The sequence below is a fragment of the Bufo gargarizans genome, chromosome 3, assembly GCF_014858855.1.
Source record: "Bufo gargarizans isolate SCDJY-AF-19 chromosome 3, ASM1485885v1, whole genome shotgun sequence".
Taxonomy (NCBI): domain Eukaryota; kingdom Metazoa; phylum Chordata; class Amphibia; order Anura; family Bufonidae; genus Bufo; species Bufo gargarizans.
The window spans coordinates 191,358,830-191,373,407 of NC_058082.1; positions in this window are offsets into that span (position 1 = coordinate 191,358,830).

Consider the following 14,578-nt stretch of genomic DNA (forward strand, 5'->3'; position numbering starts at 1 on the left):
AACATTTGACCAATATCTGTCTAGGAGATTCTCCTGGGACCCTCTTTCTTGTAGGGACCCGATGCGCTCTTTCAATAGCAAACAGTGGAGATAGAGCACCTTCCGTACAATTATCCCTTATCCATCTCTCCATATATTCGGTACAATTATCACCTTCTACGCGCTCTGGGATCCCTATACATCTTATATTAGATCTCCTTGATCTATCCTCTTGACTTATTAATTTTTGTTCCATCCTAGTATTCATTTCCTTTAACAGAACCACCTCTTTCTCCAATTTCTGTACCGAATGTTCCAAAACGGGAACCCTGTCCTCCATCTCATGTAGGCGCTGCCTTATCTTCTCCATCTCAACCCGTATTACACTAACATCCATTTGCACTGCCCCGATCTGGGTCACCATATTCCCCATTAGGTTCTCCATCCTCGAGACAGTGCAAAGTATATCTTTCATCATTTTTGCATCATTTTCTGTGAATGCAGCTAATACTCCCTTCTCCCCCCCTCCCCCCGAAGCCCCACCATCCTGCACCAAATCATGAGACCCAGCTTCTATCGTTCTCTCCCTTTGTGGGGACCCAAATCCAGGCGAATTTGGCGCTAGAAATTTATTTAATCCCTGTTGTTTAGGGCCGGTCTCCAATCCCGTACCTGACCTCCTACTACTGCTACCCCCCGTAGGAACTTTCTTAGGTGGCATTTTAAGGTCTCCTTATCTCCCACCCCTACTCACCTCCCGTCAACCCACCCACAAAAAATCACTGGAACAACAGGGATAGGAACAAAAAAAAACAGAAAGCAAGCGTCAAAAATTAAAGAAGCTGTCGTTATTTTCCGTAGAACACAGAAGTCGTCTCTAAGAAAAAAAAAAAAAAAGGGAAAAAAAAACAAACAAAAAAACACAAAACTTTGTTAATACCCACTTATCTACTAGATCTTCAATCATAAAATAAAAAAATAAAAGAAAAAGAATAAGAGTTAGTCCAGGATTAATCCAGCGGAGGGTTAAGGGTGAAAATATTAGCAAAGTCAAATATTAATTAAGTTAACCATTCCTAAGGGGGAAAAAAAGTACATAACATTTGACCATAATCCGACGACTGCACCAGCAACTACACCCTCCACCTCCATACAGCCCGGTTCAATCTTGGCAGTCCGGCCAAACTCGCAACATTGATAGCAGAGAGACAGTATTAGTAGCAGACCGCCGAACAAGTAGAAAAAATCCGGGTAGTAGCAAGATAGTATCAAGGGGCGCTCCCAGCATACCCCCCTACCAGACCATCATCTCAGTATCTCAGTATCTCCCAGGTCGGAACCCATAGAACATAGGGCAACGCAAGTGATTATTTTCTTTTTCTTCTTTTTCTTTTCCCCCTTCCTCTCTTTAGTAAAGTTAGTAAAGTTAGTATAACTTTGAACCCAAAGTAGGAAGAGTACTTATAGATGCAGGAATGAGGTTAGTCCCTTTTTAGAAGAACTTCTTTAGAGAATTAGAGCCAGAGTCTCGGGGTCGGAAAAGAAAAAATGGAGAGAACAAATGAGGGCTTACGCACCAATAAACTGGGAGGTGAGCAATATACTCAGTAATAAGCACGATATATTCGCTCCTAGTTTTTTTTTTTTTTTTTTTCTTTTTCTCACTCGTGCTTCCTTTTTTTTTTTTACTCTATCCCTCCCAGTATTCCTCCAAGGATAAAAATAAGGTGCTATATACCGGAGGTTATACCCCAAAGTCCACAGTGGTCAAAGTCTCATCGCCCATATATCCTCTGCATGAGGTTTGAGACCAACAGCACGTATGGGACTCCTATACAGTCCAGCGTACTCTAAAAAGGGGGGGAATGACAGCCCCACAAGAGCTCTAAACCAATATTGCAAGCACAGGCACACATGTGCAACTCACGACTTTCTCCAACGCAAGTCCACCGCTCCACGGCACCTACGGCTCATTCCTTGCCTCCTGGGGGTAACAATGGCTCCTCCTGTCACCAACAAGCCCAGGTATCAATACTCCGGTCTCAGCGTCGGGTAATCTTCCACACCGCCTGCAGATCATGGCATCTCCATCCCCCTCTACGCTTCCACGCCTCTTTCACAGACCGGGTAGCAGACCAGATGGCAGCGTCAAAGCTCAGATATCAGCGGTAGCGCCCCCCTGCCTGCCTCAGCATAACGGCTTAGCAGGCAAGCGGGAACGAGCGGACGGAACAGCCGACATGCCGGAGGAGCGGAGAGGCGGGGCCTAGCGTCTCACGTCAGACGCTCCCATGCTCCAAATTCTAATCAGTAAAATTCTTAATACAGAATGCACAGTACAATAGGGCTGGAGGGGTTAAAAAAAATAAAAAATAATTTACCTCACTTTAATCCACTTGTTCGCGCAGCACGGCTTCTCTTCTGTCTTTATCTCTGCTGTGCACAGGAAAAGGACCTTTGATGACGTCACTGCCCTCATCACATGATCTTTTACCATGGTGATGAATCATTTGATGGACCATGTGATGAGTGTAGTGACGTCACCACAGGTCCTTTTCCTGCACACAGCAAAGATGAAGACAGAAGAGAAGCCGGGCTGTGCGAACAAGTGGATTAAGGTGAGTTAAATTATTTTTTAACCCCTCCAGCCCTATTGTACTATGAATTCTGTATTAAGAATGCTATTATTTTCCCTGATAACCATGCTATCAGGGAAAATAATAATGATCGGGTCTCCATCCCGATCGTCTCCTAGCATCCGTGCGTGAAAATTGCACCACATCCTCACTTGCTTGCGGATGCTGGCGATTTTCACGCAACCCCATTCACTTCTATGGGGCCTGCGTTGCGTGAAAAACGCACAAAGAAATCTCGCCCATGTGAAAGGGACTTTAGTGTTTCAAATATGTAACTGGTAAGGGTGAAGAGGCTGAACTACTTCCATGAAGTGTGACAGGCTTCTTGTCAACCACTGACAAAATAGTCGTGCTTGTTACAATGGAAAAAAATAGTTTTTAGCCAGTTTACCATTCCTTGTGCTCCCAGGATCTCTTCTGCACAGACTCCACTTGTAAAGGTTGAAAACTAAAGAAGAAAATAGTCCAGCATCTCCAGAATCCATAAATCTGGGCTTTAATTAAGAAAATCCATACATAAGTGGTTACAACTACATGTTTCAGACAACTTTTGGCCGTGTCTTTGGTACAATGTTTCATTTCTTAAATTACATAACAGATGCTCCTCCCCATACTCCCAAGAGTAGTTACAATATTTTGTGCTCCATAATATGCACTGCACCATAAAAGGTACCGAGATTTCGAGAAAGAAAATCAGATTTTTGTTTTGCACCCTTAGTCCTCATTACACCTCGGATCAGACCCCCAAATCAGACCTTTAATTCTCATCAAACCTAAAATCAGACCCACATTCCTTATCAGACCTCAAATAAGACCCCCCATTTCTCATTAGACCCTACTAAGACCTCAGATCCAACCTCCATTCCTCATCAGTCCTCAGATTAGAGCCCATTCCTCAAAAAAACTCAGATCAGACCTCAGTATCAGACTCCCAAATTAGACCCCCATCCATTATTAGACCTCAGATTAGACTCCCATCAGACATTAAATAAATAAATTAACTTACTTCTCCAGCTCTGAATTGTGCCGCCACTCTGCAGATCCAGTGATTTTTCCTGCACTCACTGCTCCCTGGTCTTCTAGGAGAGCCTTGCTGCACTGTGACCTGACTATGTCCTGACGCTGTGTGCAGTTAGGACAGTGCAGTGCGGCGCCCGGAGAAGACCAGAGAGTGGAGAGGACAGCCAGCACCAGAAGCACTGTATTCACCGCTTCCCAATCCTACTGTGTACTAGTGAGCACTTCCATAATGTTGTGCTGCCATTTTTCCCAGTGATTGCATATGTAATTCACCTGTATTAATCCTCCATGTGTTCATTCAATAAGCTTTACTGTAGAATATATGTGAGAGAACTTACAAACAGTGGTGCCTCATGTCAGTAAAATAATTAATCAAAATCGTACATCTAAAAACAAACAGAAAGATCTGTTATTGCAATGTTCTAATTACAGGTCCTTCTAAAAAAAATTGCATATTGTGATAAAGTTCATTATTTTCTGTAATGTACTGATAAACATTAGACTTTCATATATTTTAGATTCATTACACACAACTGAAGTAGTTCAAGCCTTGTATTGTTTTAATATTGATGATTTTGGCATACAGCTCATGAAAACCCCAAATTCCTTTCTAAAAAAATTAGCATATTGAAAGGCATTGATCCGGATCCGGCCTTAAGCTAAACGTCGTTTCGGCGCATTGCCGGATGCGACGTTTAGCTTTTTCTCAATGGTTACCATGGCTGCCGGGACGCTAAAGTCCTGGCAGCCATGGTAAAGTGTAGTGGGGAGCGGGGAGCAGCATACTTACCGTCCGTGCGGCTCCCGGGGCGCTCCAGAGTGACGTCAGGGCGCCCCAGGCGCATGGATGACGTGATCGCATGGATCACATGATCCATGCGCATTGGGCCCTCTGACGTCACTCTGGAGCGCCCCGGGAGCCGCGCGGACTGTAAGTATACCGCTCCCCCGCTCCCCACTACTACTATGGCAACCAGGACTTTAATAGCGTCCTGGGTGCCATAGTAACACTGAAAGCATTTTGAAGACGGATCCGTCTTCAAATGCTTTCAGTACACTTGCGTTTTTCCGGATCCGGCGTATAATTCCGGCAAGTGGAGTACACGCCGGATCCGGACAACGCAAGTGTGAAAGAGGCCTAAGAAGTTAATTGACCCGGTCAGCACAGGCTACCAAGAAAGAATGACACATTTCTAATTGTAATGTTCCTTTGGGTTCCAGAGAACGTCACATATCAGAGTTAGTGCAGGGAATGGCGGTCAGCATTTGTTGCCGCTTTACATTATGGAACTTGTAATTCCTCCAGGCCCCAAATGCGAAAGGATCTAATATCTCCTGAAAAAGCATCTGCACAGGAGAGAGGAGAAAATGGAGTCAAGCCTGACATATTTAAAAAAAAAATACATTGAAATATTTACCCCTGTGCCACTATATAAAAATCAGAATCCTGTAAAAACAACATGCATGAAAGATTCACCACTGAAGGAAACCAAATTATGTTTCCTTCCAAGTCTGAAACAGCTGACCCTCCCTAGAGATGGACATGGGAATATCTTATGCACTGATCCCCAAACTCTTAAGCCTCCAAAGTCAGAAGAAGATGACGGGGGGAATGGCAATTAGTGTTTCACTTGGTGGATGATGGGGATGAGACACATTTGTCAATAATCAGGGTTTAGTTAGGTCAACACAAGTCAGGAGGATGACCAGAGTGAGGAAGTGGATTTGGAGATGGGGGACGATGACATCACTGACCCAACCTGGGAAGGTGGAAAGCCAAGCGAGGACATCAGGACAGAGGGGCAGGGATCCACAGCACCGCAACAGGCTGGAAGAGGCTGTGTGGTGGCAAAAGGGAGAAGGTGTGCCACAATAAACAGGCCCGCAACTGTTCCCCCTTGTGCAAATCTCCCTTGACAAGGGGTAGGTGTTCTGCAGTCTGGGGCTTTATTGAGGAAGGTGGGGCCGATAGAAGAATTGGAATTTGCTAACTGTAGCTGTGCTATACCTAACTAAGAACTCAACATTTCATAAATAACAATAACCATAACATATTTTACATCCTATTAATAAACTAACTAAAGACATAACTCAAACATGGGAACATAATGGGGGAAGACCGTACACTGGAGGCTAAATAAGTAGGGGTGGGAACAGTAGCAACCTCAACCCCACCAGCATGATCCGCCACATGGCATCACAGCACCCTAATCGTTGGGCCGAACCCCTGGGTTCACAATCAGTGTCTGTGGGTCACACCACTGCCTCCTCTTCCTCCCCTGTGTTACATGCTGCCCAAACCTCTGTCCTAGACGCACGCCTGGATGACTCCTGCCCTGCAGCTAGGCCTTCGAAAGAATCATCTGCTAGCACATCCCTTTCTGTGTTCAAGCACAGCGTACAGATGTCCGCAGGCCTTCGTAAGCGCCAATACCCCGTCACCCACCCACAGGCTATAGCACTAAATGCTCACCTTTCAAAATTTCTGGGCATGGAAATGTTACCATCTAGGCCTGTGGACACTGAGGCTTTCCTCAGCCTAATGGCGGCGGCTATCCTTCGTTATTCAGTCCCCAGCCACCGCTATTTTTCACGGTGTGCCCTCCCTGCATTATACCAGCAATTGTGTGTGTGTCCCGTAACATCACCCGTGCCCTGACCAACGCAGTTATTGAAAAGGTCCACTTAACGACGGACACACGGACAAGTGATTTTGGCCAGGGACGCTACATTTCCGTTACGGCACACTGGGTGAGCCTTGTGTAGGCCGTTAGTGAGTCAGGACCCTGGGATGGCACAGGTGCCACTGACGCCAAGGATTGAAAGGGCACTACTTCCATCAGGATTTCTGCCACCTACATAAGTGGCAGCAACCCCCCCTTCTTCTCCTCCGTCTCCAAATCCTCCTCCACTGCAAACTCTGAATTCTCATGGGGAAGTGTCAACAGGTCTCTCTGAAATTAATTTGCTTGGGTGACAAAAAGCACACCGCCGCAGAGCTGGGGCAGGGTATAAGGGACCAGGTTGGCTGTGTCTAATAATGGCTATAAGTTGTTGGCAGCTTTGTAGCTCAGCAAGCTCACACACATGACAATCATACAGCATACTGTACAGTCGTGGCCAAAAGTTTTAAGAATTACATAAATATTGGAAATTGGAAAAGTTGCTGCTTAAGTTTTTATAATAGCAATTTGCATATACTCCAGAATGTTATGAAGAGTGATCAGATGAATTGCATAGTCCTTCTTTGCCATGAAAATTAACTTAATCCCAAAAAAACCTTTCCACTGCATTTCATTGCTGTCATTAAAGGACCTGCTGAGATCATTTCAGTAATCGTCTTGTTAACTAAGGTCAGAATGTTGACGAGCACAAGGCTGGAGATCATTGTGTCAGGCTGATTGGGTTAAAATAGCAGACTTGACCTGTTAAAAGGAGGGTGATGCTTGAAATCATTGTTCTTCCATTGTTAACCATGGTGACCTGCAAAGAAACGTGTGCAGCCATCATTGCGTTGCATATTGCGGCGGTCGTGCTCTTCTGAGTGGACGCGCCGGTGCGTCCTCTCGCGAGACGCGAGATTTCCGGGTATGCCGGCCCGCGCATGCGCATCGCGGGCCGGCAAAATTCAAAGAAGAAGTTCGTCATCAACCTGCCGGCCACGATCATTGGCTGGCAGGTTGATGATTTTCAAAAAAGTAAATATGATGGGGTTATATGGCTGCTGTGCTCCTCTGCTCCTTCTTTTGGTCGGTTGGTTCCAGGAGAGGAGCAGAGGAGCACATCATCACTGTTAGTACCCACTACAGTACACTTAGCCCCCAGATCACCTCCCAGCACCCAATTAACCCTTTGATCACCCCAGAAGTGCTGGCAAACCCTGATTGGCAGTCCCCAACTTCAGCCGCACCCGTAGTTTTCCCTTTCACTGCCCAGTCTGGAGTTCGGGTTGAGACAACTCAGATCGGTTCGGCCCTGGGATTTTTTGAGCTGTTCTTGACTGCGGAGCTTTTAGACTTAGTTGTGGCCGAAACAAACAGATATGCCACACAATTTATAACCGCTAACCCGGGAAGCTCTTATGCCCAGCCTTTCCGGTGGAAACCAGTCCAAGTTTCCGAAATTAAAACTTTTCTGGGCCTCCTCCTCAACATGGGCCTGACAAAAAAGCATGAATTGCGGTCATATTGGTCCACGAACCCAATTCATCACATGCCCATGTTCTCTGCTGCTATGTCCAGGACACGATTTGAGACCATCCTGCGTTTCCTGCACTTTAGTGATAACAGCACCTCCCGTCCCAGGGGCCACCCTGCTTTTGACCGGCTCCACAAAATTCGGCCCCTCATAGACCATTTCAACCTGAAATTTGCAGATATTTATACCCCAGAGCAAAACATCTGCGTAGACGAGTCCCTTATACATTTTACCGGGCGCCTTGGCTTCAAACAATACATCCCAAGCAAGCGCGCCCGGTATGGGGTCAAATTGTATAAGCTCTGTGAAAGGGCCACAGGCTATACCCACAAATTTCGGGTCTATGAGGGAAAAGATCAGACCCTGGAGCCGGTCGGTTGCCCTGACTACCTGGGGAGCAGTGGGAAGACAGTTTGGGACTTGGTGTCACCCTTATTCGGCAAGGGGTACCATCTTTATGTGGACAATTTCTACACAAGTGTGGCCCTCTTTAGGCATTTGTTTCTAGAACGGATTGGCGCCTGTGGTACCGCGCGAACTAGTCGCGCGGGCTTCCCCCAACGGCTCGTTAGCACCCGTCTTGCAAGGGGGCAGAGGGCCGCACTGTGTAACGAAGAACTGCTCGCGGTGAAATGGAGAGACAAGCGTGACGTTTACATGCTCTCCTCCATTCACGCAGACACGACAATACAAATTGAGCGAGCAACCCGTGTCATTGAAAAGCCCCTCTCAGTCCACGACTATAACCTCCACATGGGAGGGGTCGACTTCAATGACCAGATGTTGTCTCCGTATTTAGTTTCCCGACGCACCAGACGCTGGTATAAGAAGGTGTCTGTATATTTAATTCAATTGGCTCTGTACAATAGTTTTGTTCTCTACAGTAAGGCTGGGAGAACTGGATCCTTCCTCAAATTTCAGGAAGAGATCATCGCGAACCTCCTGTATCCAGGAGGTTCCGTGGCCCCATCCACCAGTGTAGTTAGCCGTCTACACGAGCGACACTTCCCCAGTGTCGTTGCTGGTACCTCAAACCGACCGCCACCCCGAAAAAAATGTCGTGTCTGTAGCAGGAGTGGAATAAGGCGTGACACCCGCTATTTCTGTCCTGACTGTCCGGACCACCCTGCCCTATGCTTTGGAGAGTGTTTCCGGAAGTACCACTCACAGGTACACTATTAGCATAGGGATCATCTCACCAGGATAGGCACACAGGGCTATTAGGGCCCATTCACTCACAGCTGCTGCAAACGTCTCCTTTCACATGGGACAAAGTGCATAACGCACTTCGCCACATCTTTGGGCGATTTGCGCTTTGCACATTGTCCCATGGGGAAGGAGAGGTTTGTTCTATAAAGGTAAAAAAACAACAAAAAAAAAAAAAAAAAAAAAAACAGGTAAGCAAACAGGTTAATGTTTAGTTCAAAAAGTTAAAGTTACATGTTCTGTTCCAAAGTTAATAAAATTATTGCGTTGTGGCCTGGTTTTTTCTTTTTTTTTTTTTTTTTTTTTTTACCTTCCAGGTGGACCAACCGATCGACCAGCTGCAGCACCGATGTGCATTCTGACAGAAGCATTGCGCTGCTGTCAGATTACACGCAAGTCGGTGTATGCGGCGCTGCAAGACGGGATTTTCTCCTCTGCAGTGACAGATACGTTTGCCGAGGCATACGAGCTGAGGAGGAGGCGGCGTTCCTATGCTTTGGCAAGCACTTTGTATATATATATATATATATATATTAAAAAAAAATCCCGGCAATGATTTATTCATCCACATCGATTGATGCGAATGGAGAAATCTGGTTTGCCAGGGCATATGAGCTAAGTGGGTATGGATGTAGGGCGGAGCTCCTATGTCCTGGCAGACGCCTTTCCCCTCCATTTTTTTTTTTTTGGCAGAGATTTTTTCATCCACATTGATCGATGCGAATGAAGAAATCTGTGCCGTTCATTTTTTTCTTTCAGCCCAGAGGCTGAACGGAAAAAAAAATCTCATTACCTGTATGCTCAATATAAGGAGGATAGCAGAAACTCCTAATGCTGGCCATACATGTATGATTGCGGAGACCCTCAAATGCCAGGGCAGTACAAACACCCCACAACTGACCCCATTTTGGAAAGAAGACACCCCAAGGTATTTGCTGAGGGGCATATTGAGTCCATGAAAGATTTAAATTTTTGTCCTAAGTTAGCGGAAAGTGAGACTTTGTGAGAAAAAACAAAAAAAAATCAATTTCCGCTAACTTATGCGAAAAAAAAAAAAATTTCTATGAACTTGCCAGGCCCCTCATTGTATACCTTGGGGTGTCTTCTTTCCAAAGTGGGGTCACATGTGGGGTATTTATACTGCCCTGGCTTTTTAGGGGCCCTAAAGCGTGAGAAGAAGTCTGGGATCCAAATGTCTAAAAATGCCCTCCTAAAAGGAATTTGGGCACCTTTGCGCATCTAGGCTGCAAAAAAGTGTGACACATCTGGTATCGCCGTACTCAGAAGAAGTTGGGGAATGTGTTTTGGGGTGTCATTTTACATATACCCATGCTGGGTGAGATAAATATCTTGGTCAAATGCCAACTTTGTATAAAAAAATGGGAAAAGTTGTCTTTTGCCAACATATTTCTCTCACCCAGCATGGGTATATGTAAAATGGCACCTCAAAACACATTCCCCAACTTCTCCTGAGTACGGCGATACCAGATGTGTGACACTTTTTTGATGCCAAGGTGGGCAAAGGGGCACATATTCCAAAGTGCACCTTTCGGATTTTGCAGGCCATTTTTTACACATTTTGATTGCAAAGTACTTCTCACACATATGGGCCCCTAAATTGCCAGGGCAGTATAACTACCCCACAAGTGACCCCATTTTGGAAAGAAGACACCCCAAGGTATTCTGTGAGGGGCATGGTGAGTTCCTAGAATTTTTTATTTTTTGTCGCAAGTTAGTGGAATATGAGACTTTGTAAGAAAAAAAAAAAAAATAATCATAATCATTTTCCGCTAACTTGTGACAAAAAAAAATAAATTCTAGGAACTCGCAGTGCCCCTCGCGGAATACCTTAAGGTGTCTTCTTTCCAAAATGGGGTCACTTGTGGCGTAGTTATACTGCCCTGGCAATTTAGGGGCCCATATGTGTGAGAAGAACTTTGCAATCAAAATGTGTAAAAAATGGCCTGCAAAATCCGAAAGGTGCACTTTGGAATATGTGCCCCTTTGCCCACCTTGGCAGCAAAAAAGTGTGACACATCTGGTATCGCCGTACTCAGGAGAAGTTGGGGAATGTGTTTTGGGGTGTCATTTTACATATACCCATGCTGGGTGAGAAAAATATCTTGGTCAAATGCCAACTTTGTATAAAAAAATGGGAAAAGTTGTCGTTTGCCAAGATATTTCTCTCACCCAGCATGGGTATATGTAAAATGACACCCCAAAACACATTCCCCAACTTCTCCTGAGTACGGCGATACCATATGTGTGACACTTTTTTGATGCCAAGGTGGGCAAAGGGGCGCATATTCCAAAGTGCACCTTTCGGATTTCACCGGTCATTTTTTACAGATTTTGATTGCAAAGTACTTCTCACACATATGGGCCCCTAAATTGCCAGGGCAGTATAACTACGCCACAAGTGACCCCATTTTGGAAAGAAGACACCCCAAGGTATTCCGTGAGGGGCATGGCGAGTTCCTAGAATTTTTTATTTTTTGTCGCAAGTTAGTGGAATATGAGACTTTGTAAGGAAAAAAGAGAAAAAAAAAAAATCATCATTTTCCGCTAACTTGTGACAAAAAATTTAAAATTCTAGGAACTCGCAGTGCCCCTCACGGAATACCTTGGGATGTCTTCTTTCCAAAATGGGGTCACTTGTGGCGTAGTTATACTGACCTGGCAATTTAGGGGCCCATATGTGTGAGAAGTACTTTGCAATCAAAATCTGTAAAAAATGACCGGTGAAATCCGAAAGGTGCACTTTGGAATATGCGCCCCTTTGCCCACCTAGGCTGCAATAAAGTGTCACACATGTGGTATCGCCGTACTCAGGAGAAGTTGGGGAATGTGTTTTGGGGTGTCATTTTACATATACCCATGCTGGGTGAGAAAAATATCTTGGTCAAATGCCAACTTTGTATAAAAAAATGGGAAAAGTTGTCTTTTGCCAAGATATTTCTCTCACCCAGCATGGGTATATGTAAAATGACACCCCAAAACACATTCCCCAACTTCTCCTGAGTACGGCGATACCACATGTGTGACACTTTTTTGCTGCCAAGGTGGGCAAAGGGGCGCATATTCCAAAGTGCACCTTTCGGATTTCACCGGTCATTTCTTACACATTTTGATTGCAAAGTTCTTCTCACACATTTGGGCCCCTAAATTGCCAGGGCAGTATAACTACCCCACAAGTGACCCCATTTTGGAAAGAAGACACCCCAAGGTATTCTGTGAGGGGCATGGTGAGTTCCTAGAATTTTTTATTTTTTGTCGCAAGTTAGTGCAATATGAGACTTTGTAAGAAAAAAAAAAAAATAAAAAATCATCATCATTTTCCGCTAACTTGTGACAAAAAATAAAAAGTTCTATGAACTCACTATGCCCATCAGCGAATACCTTAGGGTGTCTACTTTCCGAAATGGGGTCATTTGTGGGGTAGTTATACTGTTTGGGCATTGTAGAACCTCAGGAAACATGACAGGTGCTCAGAAAATCAGAGCCGTTTCAAAAAGCGGAAATTCACATTTTTGTACCATAGTTTGTAAATGCTATAACTTTTACCCAAACCATTTTTTTTTTTGCCCAAACATTTTTTTTTTTATCAAAGACATGTAGAACTATAAATTTAGCGAAAAATTTATATATGGATGTCGTTTTTTTTGCAAAATTTCACAGCTGAAAGTGAAAAATGTCATTTTTTTGCAAAAAAATCGTTACATTTTGATTAATAACAAAAAAAGTAAAAATGTCAGCAGCAATAAAATACCACCAAATGAAAGCTCTATTAGTGAGAAGAAAAGGAGGTAAAATTCATTTGGGTGGTAAGTTGCATGACCGAGCGATAAACGGTGAAAGGAGTGTAGTGCCGAAGTGTAAAAAGTGGCCTGGTCATGAAGGGGGTTTCACCTAGCGGGGCTGAAGTGGTTAAATTTGTCCCAAATAGAAATAATTAGAGATGGGATGGGGAATTCGTCGAATCCACGAATCCCTCGAATCTTGCTGGATTTGTGGGATTCGTGGACTCGAATCCCGACGTAATTTACCGGATACGAATCCGACGAATCCCGGTGGGGCCCAGGGCACAGCAGAAGATGAGTGCTTTGCTGCTGCGACAGGGGAGGGAGAGGCGTTTCCTTTCCCTGTTCCTCTGATAGGTTGCCGGCACAAGGCCCGCAGTCTATAAGAGGCCGGTGCAGGCGGCGCGATGACGTCATCGCGCCACCTGAGCCGTACAGCGCGGGACACAGGCCAGAAGAGGCATGCATGGCAGCGGAGGTAAGTAAGTGTTTTTTTTTTTTTTTTATCTGTTACTGGCACATTGGCGAGGGGGAGAGGTGAGAGTCACTATGATACTACTGCCACATTGGGGGGGCACTATGATACTCGCACATTATGGGGGGAGATGGCACTATGATACTACTGGCACATTGGGGGGAGACACTATGATACTGGCACATTATGGGGGGAGATGGCACTGATGATACTACTGGCACATTGGGGGGGAAGGCACTATGATACTGGCACATTATGGGGGGAGATGGCACTATAATACTGGCACATCGGGGGATGGCACTATGATACAGACACATTTTGGGGGAGATGACACCTATGATACTGGCACATTATGGGGGGAGGTGGCACTATAATACTGGCACATTATGGGGGGAGATGGCACTATGATACTGGCACATTATGGGGGGAGATGAAACTATAATACTGGCACATTGGGGGATGGCACTATGATACTGGCACATTTTGGGGGAGATGGCACTATGATACTGGCACATTATGGGGGGAGGTGGCACTATAATACTGGCACATTATGGGGGGAGATGGCACTATGATACTGGAACATTATGGGCGGAGGTGGAACTATAACACCGGCACATTATGGGGGGAGATGGCACTATGATACTGGCACATTATGGGGGGAGGTGGCACTATAATACTGGCACAGTATGGGGGGAGATGGCACTATGATACTGGTATATTATGGGGGTAGATGGCACTGATACTACTGGCACATTGGGGGGGTGGCACTATGATACTGACACATTTTGGGGGAGATGGCACTATGATACTGGCACATTATGGGGAGGTGGCACTATAATACTGGCACATTATGGGGGAGATGGCACTATGATACTGGCATATTATGGGGGGAGGTGGCACTATAATACTGGCACATTATGGGGCGAGATATCCCTATGATACTGGCACATTATGGGGGGAGGTGGCACTATAATACTGGCACATTATGGGGGGAGATGGCACTATGATACTGGCACATTGGGGGAGATGACACTATGATACTGGCACATTATGGGGGGGAGATGGCACTATGATACTGGCACATTATAAGGGGGAGATGGCACTATGATACTGGCACATTATGGGGGGAGGTGGCACTATAATACTGGCACATTGGGGGGGAGATGACACTATGATACTGGCACATTATGGGGGGAGATGGCACTATGATACTGGCACATTATGGGGGAGGAGGTACTATAATACTGGCACATTATGGGGGAGAT